The sequence below is a fragment of the Triticum dicoccoides genome, chromosome 3A (assembly GCF_002162155.2).
Source record: "Triticum dicoccoides isolate Atlit2015 ecotype Zavitan chromosome 3A, WEW_v2.0, whole genome shotgun sequence".
In the NCBI taxonomy this organism is placed as follows: domain Eukaryota; kingdom Viridiplantae; phylum Streptophyta; class Magnoliopsida; order Poales; family Poaceae; genus Triticum; species Triticum dicoccoides.
The window spans coordinates 493,368,350-493,377,723 of NC_041384.1; positions in this window are offsets into that span (position 1 = coordinate 493,368,350).

The window sequence follows — 9,374 nt, forward strand, 5'->3', positions numbered from 1 at the left end:
TTTACAATCTTCCAAGCAATACCCCATTACGGGTACATGAAGCTCAAGATGCCCGGGCCTAACGGGATCATCACTCTCGCTAGTGATCCGGACATAGCACTCCGCGCCGAAAACAAGACAGCCGCACTGGCCCTCGAGGCACTATCCGAAGCCCTAGAGGCTGAGGAACTAACTGCGCTGCGCTCCACGGTGAATAGGGACGATGTGGTACTCGACAAAAGATCCAAGTCCACCTCCTTTAAACCGGCGGACTAAATAGTCAAATTCCAGGTCCATCCAACGGACCCCAATAAAACAGCTTCCATCGGGGCACAGTTAAACCCTGATGTAGACGCCGCACTGCGAGAGTTCCTACGAGAGAACTGGGACATTTTTGCCTGGCACCCTTCAGACATGCCAGGAATCCCACGCAGGCTGGCCGAGCACAGCTTAAATATCCTAAAAGGATTCAAACCTGTCAAACAAGCTCTTCGGCGTTTTTCCGAACCTAAGAGACATGCCATGGGAGAGGAGCTAGCAAAGCTATTGGAGGCCGGATTCATCAGAGATATAAAATATCTGGACTGGCTAGCAAACCTGGTGATGGTACCAAAGAAGGACAAATCATGGCGCCTGTGCGTTGATTTTAAAGACCTTAACAAGGCTTGCCCAAAGGATCCCTTCCCCCTCCCCCGCATCGATCAAATTATCGACGCTACCGCAGGACACGATTCGTTGTGTTTCCTCGACGCATATTCCGGCTACCATCAAATCAAGATGGCAGAATCAGACCAAGCCGCAACGGCATTTATCACACCATACGGCCCATTCTGCTTCAACACAATGCCCTTCGGGCTCAAAAACGCCGGCGCAACATATCAGCGCATGATTCAGACATGTCTGGCAAACCAGATCGGCAAAACAGTGGAGGCATATGTAGATGATGTGGTCGTCAAAACAAGACATGTCGAATCTCTAGTAGACGACTTGAGGCTCACATTTGATAACCTCCGAACATACAACATCAAGCTCAACCTAGAAAAATGCGTTTTCGGCGTCCCAGCCGGAAAGCTCTTGGGCTTCATTGTATCCGGTAGAGGAATTGAAGCAAATCCAGCCAAGATCCGAGCTCTGTCACAATTGGGTATCCCAAAGGACCTCAAACAAATACAAAAACCGGATGCATGGCGGCTCTAAGCCGCTTTATCTCCCGCTTGGGAGAAAAGGCCCTACCCCTTTACTGCCTCCTTCGGCGAACCGAACACTTCGAATGGACGGATGTAGCCACGGCCGGACTCGACGAAATAAAAGCCATATTGGCAACAAACCCAGTCCTGGCCGCGCCAAATATTGGCGAACCAATGCTATTGTACATTGCAGCAACACATCAGGTTGTAAGCACAGTGCTCATCGTCGAACGAGAAACGGACGGACACAAATTCCCCCTTCAAAAGTCGGTCTATTATGTGTCCACTGTCCTCACTCCGTGCAAATCACGGTACCCGCATTATCAAAAGATTGCTTACGCGGTATTCATGGCATCCCGGAAGCTACGACACTACTTTCAAGAGTGTTCAATAACAGTAGCCTCGGAAGTACCACTTAACGATATTATAAACAACCGTGACGCAACGGGCCGGATTGCAAAATGGGCCATTGAGCTCCTCCCGTTCGACATAACTTATAAGCCACGGCGAGCCATCAAGTCGCAAGTTTTGGCCGACTTTGTCGCAGAATGGACGAAGGCGGAACTCCCTAAAGAGTACGACACATATTCAAATTGGATCATGCATTTTGACGGCTCCAAGATGTTGGCCGGACTAGGGGCTGGCGTCGTTTTGACGTCCCCCACAGGAGACACAGTTCAATACGTACTCTAGATTATGTACACAGACTCTAACAATGCAGCCGAATATGAGGCCCTTTTACATGGTCTCCGGATGGCAGTATCCATGGGCATTCAACGCCTAGAGGTGCGCGGGAACTCAAACCTCGCAATATCCCAAATAAATGGAGACTTTGATGCCAAGGATCCAAAAATGGCAGCTTACCGCAACGCCGTCCTAAAAATGTCAGCTCGGTTCGAAGGGCTTGAATTTCACCATATAGCCCGGGAAAATAATCAGGCGGCAGATGTCCTGGCACGGATCAGCGCAAAACGCGATGTAGTCCCCCCCCAACATCTTCTTGGAAAGGTTGTTCAAGCCATCCGTAGTATGGGAAGGGAAGCCGAACAATAACAGCCCGGACCCAACCGCATTGCCCGACACCGAACATTCTAACACAATCGGAGGCTCTGTCAATGAAATAACACCTTCAGCCCACGTAATAATGGCCGTCATCGCCCCGTGGACAGAACCGTTCCTCGCCTACCTTACTAGGCAGGAACTCCCGGAGGACCAAAATGAGGCACGCTGCATAGTGCGGCGATCCAAAGCTTACAAAGTCCACGAGGGAGAGCTTTATAAGAAAAGCACTACCGGAGTCCTTCAAAGGTGCATCTCCGAAGAGGAAGGGCGGAACCTCCTGGCTGAAATTCATGCCGGACTCGACGGTCATCACGCTGCAGCTCGGTCCCTTGTAAGCAAGGCCTTCTGTACAGGCTTTTATTGGCCGATGGCCCGGGCAGACGCCCAGGACTTAGTCCAACGATGCGTCGGTTGCCAGCTCTTTGCAAACCAAAGCCATATGCCACCCACCGCCCTCCAAACTATCCCCATCACTTGGCTCTTCGCGGTCTGGGGGCTTGACATGGTTGGACCCCTTAAAGGCGAAACCCACAAGCAAAAATACTTACTAGTCATGGTGGATAAATTCACCAAATGGATAGAAGCCAAGCCTGTTAAGACGGCCGAATCTGGACCGGTGATAGACTTTATATCCGGGGTTGTACACCGTTACGGCGTCCCCCACAGCATCATCACTGATAACGACACGAACTTTACGGCCGACGAGGTAAAACTCTGGTGCAAAAACATTGGCATCAAGCTCGATTATGCTTCCGTCTATCACCCACAAACTAACGGCCAGGTCGAACATGCAAATGGTCTTATCATGAGCAGCATCAAACCCAGATTAGTGCGGTCCCTCAAGGAATCTAACACGCACTGGGTAGAGGAGCTCGACTCCGTACTCTGGGGGCTGCGGACCACGCCGAATCGCACCACCGGATACACACCATTCTTTATGGTGTACGGCGCAGAGGCAGTTTTGCCTTGCGACATAATTCATGACTCACCTCGAGTGCGCATGTACGAAGAAAGAGAAGCCGAGCTCGATCGACAGGACAGTTTGGACGCATTGGAGGAGGAGCGTGACGTGGCAAAAGCATGTTCCGCATTCTACCAACAGCAGGCTCAAAGATACCAAAGCAGAGAAGTACGGGCCAAAAATTACAACATTGGCGAATTAGTTCTACGCCTGCCGGATAAGAAAAAGGACAAACTCAAGCCCAAGTGGGAAGGTCCCTTCATAATTGACCAAGTCCTGACTGGTGGAGCGTACCGCCTGCGAGATGCATCGGATAACCGACTCGAGCCGAACCCATGGAACGCAGCCCGTCTCCGAAGATTCTATGCCTAGCGCCGGACTCTGTGTTCGTCTCCTTCCTCTGTCCATTTTTTATGTACTGTCTGTCTTACATTTCTCTCCTTCTCCCCTTCCTTTCTCTTATAGCCTTTAAAGGCTCATCAAATGACGTGCTATTCGCACTCATTAAACCTGGGGGCTTCTTTTAACAGAAGCTTATTTATACGGGCTTCATGCCCAACACATGTGTTACACTTCCGCATGTACCTTTTATTTCACCATTATATGCATCGATATGACTTAAGTTTTGGCCAAGCTGGGTTGCCTGGCTCCTGTGCTTACCCCTACGTTCCCGATTATTCGGCTAGGCGGTAAAGGGAGCACCTTTGCGATTGTTACTGCCGGATCAGCCGGATGTGTACCTCAGACTGGGTGAAGCCGAAAGCTAGCGTTCTTAAGGGAATATTCAGTCGGTGACCTAAAAGATGATCTTTTCACTTATTTATTTATGCGCCCCGGATGCTTTTTCCCGCGTCTTTTTCGCAGAATGGGCATGCACTTTAGGGCATGCCTCCCAGGGAAAGGAACCCCTAACGGAACTATTCTCCCTGGAAGATGTTTCTTACTAACCATGTTATATAACATAACTAGTCGGGCACTTGTCTGTTCCCGCACTAATGACCCCTACGCCTGGTCTCCATGCATTCCTCGGTTCTTATATAACCGCATCGGAATTCGAACACACTCCGGACCGTCAGGTCCCGAGGCTGAAGTGAAAAGGTCGGCCATGACAAACGATCTACAATCCGGCTAGAAGGCATTATAAATGTCAATTAAATTACGTAGTCATTGACTGATTGTATTCCTCTTCAATACCATCTAACAGGCTGTCTAATTTACAGTCCTGCTGGGAATACTTTGCGGCCAATTCTACTTGGCCGTATACTAAGCTTACAAGGATCTCCTTCCCATCGGGCCCCACAGGACCAACCTCGACCATGTGGTTGGGGTCAGCCTTTGTGTACCACGTCTTCACCATGGCCTAGGCCTCCCTAGCGCCTTGACGGCAGGCCGATATCTTCCACAATCAGAAGCGCCGTCGTGCTCCCTTTAGCTTCTCCGCAAGCTCTCCAAGACCTTAGGGCATGGAGATGGATGGCCACAAGGCCTGGGCGACGCCTTGCATCGCCTGCCGAACTCGCTCGAGCAGTTGCGAGAGCTCGAGAAGAAGGTCACCCATAGAACCGGGCATCTCCTCTGCAGGACGACCTGTTAGCACACCTACAGACATTACTCTGTTAGTCGACTTCCCCGCCGAACTTTTTTTCAAAGGTTCGTTCAAGCACTTACTAAATATGCCGCGCCGAAGCAGCTAATTCTCCTTAACGGAGTCTGACAGCTGGGCACGAACATCTTTAAGGTCGACGCCCAGCTTGGTGTTGGCATCTTGGAGATCGTTCCTCTCCCGCCTCACCTTTGTCAGCACCTTCTCACCAGCCTTCAGCTGGCGTAGGAGTTGTTGCCTTTCCAGACTCAATCCGGTGCCATCTGCAATTTCATTTGTCAGATTCGCACCCATGCCGTGCTTCGCAGAACACTTATCTTTCGAAGTGTATATTACCAGAGGGGGTCTCCTTGGGCTCCCCTGCCGTGGCTAGTGCGGCCTCAAGTTGGGCTTTGCACTCTTCCAGCTCCTGGGACAGTAGGGAATTCTTTTTTGTAAGAACCTGCATAACAAATGATCCTTAAAATCAGTTATTCTAACTGTTTCAAGTCTCGGGGGCTACTAGTATATATATATATAATTACCAAAATTTTCTTACCCGTATGTCTTTTACATATTGCTCCGTGGCTCTGGCTAGACCATTTTGAGCGGCACGGAGGTACGCATCTCCCGAATTGAAGGCATCTAATGCCTCTCGGGAGAAACAAGCATCGCGAAGAATTGTCCGGCGACGCCTGTGGTTCATGGCACTCTCCACCTCAGAGTTGGTGGCAAACAACCTGTCCACATCCTCCGTCGGAGGAGCGTCTGGTGCGCGCCTTGTGTTCGCCTCCGCCTCCGGACCAGGCTTTGGAGCCTGGCTGGTGGAGGCACGATTGACAGCCTCTCCGGATATAGTCCGGCGAGGTCTCTTTGTCCTGAAGAGAGCACGAGTGTTAATATGCCTTGAAGGTATAACACCTGGGATAAGGGGGCGCGCCATACCTTTGCGCTGACACCTCGGTCCGGACAGCACCTCTTTTCTGCCCACGGGGCCCTGCGGCCCCTCATTGGCTTGTCGCCGCAGGTTCGGCCTCCCGTCTCAAAAACCTCCCCTGCAAAGCTCGGTTGTAATCAGGAAACTGAAAACACGAGAGGGCGGACCCCTATTCGGGGTACTGGGACTTCGATCTCAGTTACCTGGGAGGCTGGGATTAGCCCTGGGTAATCGGCCGTAATGGCCACCAAGGCATTGTCCTTGCTCAATTGATGGAACACTCCATCAATCAGCTCCACAGATAAGTCCGGATCCTCTTTGAGAGGCCGGGTCGAGGGACCGTCCTGGGTCCTCGGGTTGTGGAGGAGGGCTGTTTATTTCTTTAACAGCCTGGCGCAGTTCCTGCGTTGAAGTCGTTAGACTGAATATTTAACAATGGGAATATAAAACGAATGGGCAAGTAAATGTGACCACTTACCCAGCTTGGGGGATTGTACATAGAAAATCCACCCTATGGGTTGACGCGGAGAAATTCCTCCTCTTCTCCCTTGTACAAAGAGGACAAGGTCTTTGTTAGGGCTGCAGCCGAATCCGGTCCCTTACGGCCGTAGCGGGTGGCATCGTCCTCCCTGTTGAAATCCCACATGGGGTGGCCTCTATACTGTAGCGGCTGCACCCCTCGCATGATGCATGCGGCCATGACCCCGATCATGGTCAGTCTGGAATGAGCTAACAATCTTATCCGGCCCATCAGGTAAAGGACGTCCTTGTCACTTTCCCTCTGAGGGATCCGTGGATGCCAACTTAGGCGCTTCTTTAGTGGAGCACTGACGAACTCGGGGAGGCTGATCCGGACAGGATCCGGTAGCGGGACGTCCTCTATGTAAAACCATTCCAAAGGCCAGTCCTCGGACGCCTTCTTTGGGGTTCCGGATAGATATCCGGTGCCGGCGATGCGCCACACTTCGGCTCCGCCCACTTGATATATTGACCCCTTCTGAGAATGGGACACAAGGCAGAATAGCTCTGTGACGCCCCCAATTTAATCGTACACTAATCATACACGCAAATCTGTACGATCAAGATCAGGGACCCACGGGAAGATATCACAACACAACTCTACAAATAAAATAAGTCATACAAGCATCATATTACAAGCCAGGGGCCTCGAAGGCTCGAATACAAGAGCTCGATCATAGACGAGTCAGCGGAAGCAACAATATCTGAGTACAGACATAAGTTAAACAAGTTTGCCTTAAGAAGGCTAGCACAAACTGGGATACAGATCGAAAGAGGCGCAGGCCTCCTGCCTGGGATCCTCCTAAACTACTCCTGAGCGTCGTCAGCAGCCTGCACGTAGTAGTAGGCACCTCCAGTGTAGTAGGAATCATCGTCGATGGTGGCGTCTGGCTCCAAGGCTCCAGCATCTGGTTGCGACAACCAGGTAAAAGGGAAAAGGGGGAAAAGAGGGAGAAAAGCAACCGTGAGTACTCATCCAAAGTACTCGCAAGCAAGGAGCTACACTACATATGCATGGGGATATGTGTAAAGGGCCGTATCGGTGGACTGAACTGCAGAATGCCAGAATAAGAGGGGGATAGCTAATCCTGTCGAAGACTATGCTTCTGGCAGCCTTCGTCTTGCAGCATGTAGAAAAGAGTAGATTGAAGTCCTCCAAGTAGCATCTCCAAGTAGCATCTCCAAGTAGCATCTCCAGTAGCATCGCATAGCATAAACCTACCCGGCGATCCTCCCCTCGTCGCCCTGTGGAAAAGCGATCATCGGGTTGTCTGTGGAACTTGGAAGGGTGTGTTTTATTAAGTATCCGGTTCTAGTTGTCATAAGGTCAAGGTACAACTCCAAGTCGTCCTGTTACCGAAGATCACGGCTATTCGAATAGATTAACTTCCCTGCAGGGGTGCACCAACTTACCCAACACGCTTGATCCCATTTGGCCAGACACACTTTCCTGGGTCATGCCCGGCCGCGGAAGATCAACACGTCGCAGCCCCACCTAGGCACAACAGAGAGGCCAGCACGCCGGTCTAAACCTAAGCGCGTAGGGGTCTGGGCCTATCGCCCTGAGCACACCTGCACGTTGCGTGGGCGGCCGAAAGCAGACCTAGCCTAGTGGCGTTCCAGTCCAATTCGGCGCGCGCCGCTCCGTCGCTGACGTCTGAAGTGCTTCGGCTGATACCACGACGCCGGAATACCCATAACTACTCCCACGTAGATGGTTAGTGCGTATAGGCTCGTAGCCAACTCAGATCAAATACCAAGATCTCGTTAAGCGTGTTAAATATCCGCGAACGCCGAACAGGGCCAGGCCCACCTGTCTCCTAGGTGGTCTCAACCTGCCCTGTCGCTCCGCCACAAAGATCCACACAGAGGGCCGTCGGGACAAAGGTCCTTTCAGCCCCCAATCCGTGATTCACTCGCGGGTACTCTTCGAGCTGACCCGACTTTAGTCACCATCTGTATAGTATGTATGTATGTATAGTATATACCCGTGATCACCTCCCGACTGATCACGGCCCAATAGTATAGCAAGGCAGACCGACAAGTATGTAGGGCCAATAATGATAAACTAGCATCCTATACTAAGTATTTAGGATTGCAGGTAAGGTATCAACAGATGTAGCAACAATGTCAGGCTATGCATCAGAATAGGATTAACGGAAAGCAGTAACATGCTACACTACTCTAATGCAAGCAGTATAGAGAAGAGTAGGCGATATCTGGTGATCAAGGGGGGGTGCCTGGTTGCTCTGGCAAGAGAGAGGGGTCGTCAACTCCGTAGTCGAACTGGGCAGCAGCAGCGTCGATCTCGTAGTCTATCGGAGATAAGAGGGGGGAAGAAACAGTAAATACATAGCAAGCAAGAGCATAACAGGACAACAGGCAGAGCTAGATGTGTTCTAACGCGGTGCTACACGTTATCGGCGAAGGGGGGTAACATCCAGAAATGTTTCCCCAGGTTTAGCATTTTCGGACAGATGAACCGGAGGGGAAAAGTTCCATGTTCGCTATGCTAGGAGTGTGTGGCGGACGAACGGAGGGTGTAACCGGATTCGTCTCGTCGTTCTGAGCAACTTTCATGTTGAAAATATTTTAATCCGAGTTACGGATTAAAAGATATGATTTTCTAAAGATTTTATTAATTTCTAGAATTTAACTAATTATTTAATTTAACCCGAAAATGGAATTATGACATCAGCATTATGTCAGGGTGATGTCAGCAGTCAACTAGTCAGTTGACCTAGTCAAACTGACATGTGGGTCCCACTGTCATTGTCTGTTAACTAATTAACCATGTTAATTAGATTAATTAACAGATTAGTTAGGTTAGTTATTTAATTAGGTTTATTAAACATAATTAATTAAGTTAAATAATTTAGTTAATTAATTAATTAATTAATTATATTTTTATTATTATTAATATATTTTTTCATCTCCTTTTTTTTGTTCTGGGGGCTTGCGGCCCCACTTGTCATAGGCCCATAGGGGCCTAACGGATCGGGTGCGCCCGATCGGGCGGTTTTGGGCGCAGGCGACAGGCCCGAACGGGCGCAGGGCGCACGGCGACCGTGGCCGGAGCAGCGACACGGCGGGGCCGGGGCGGAGCCGAGGCCGAGAGGGCGCTCGCCCGCAGGGACGGCGAGGCCA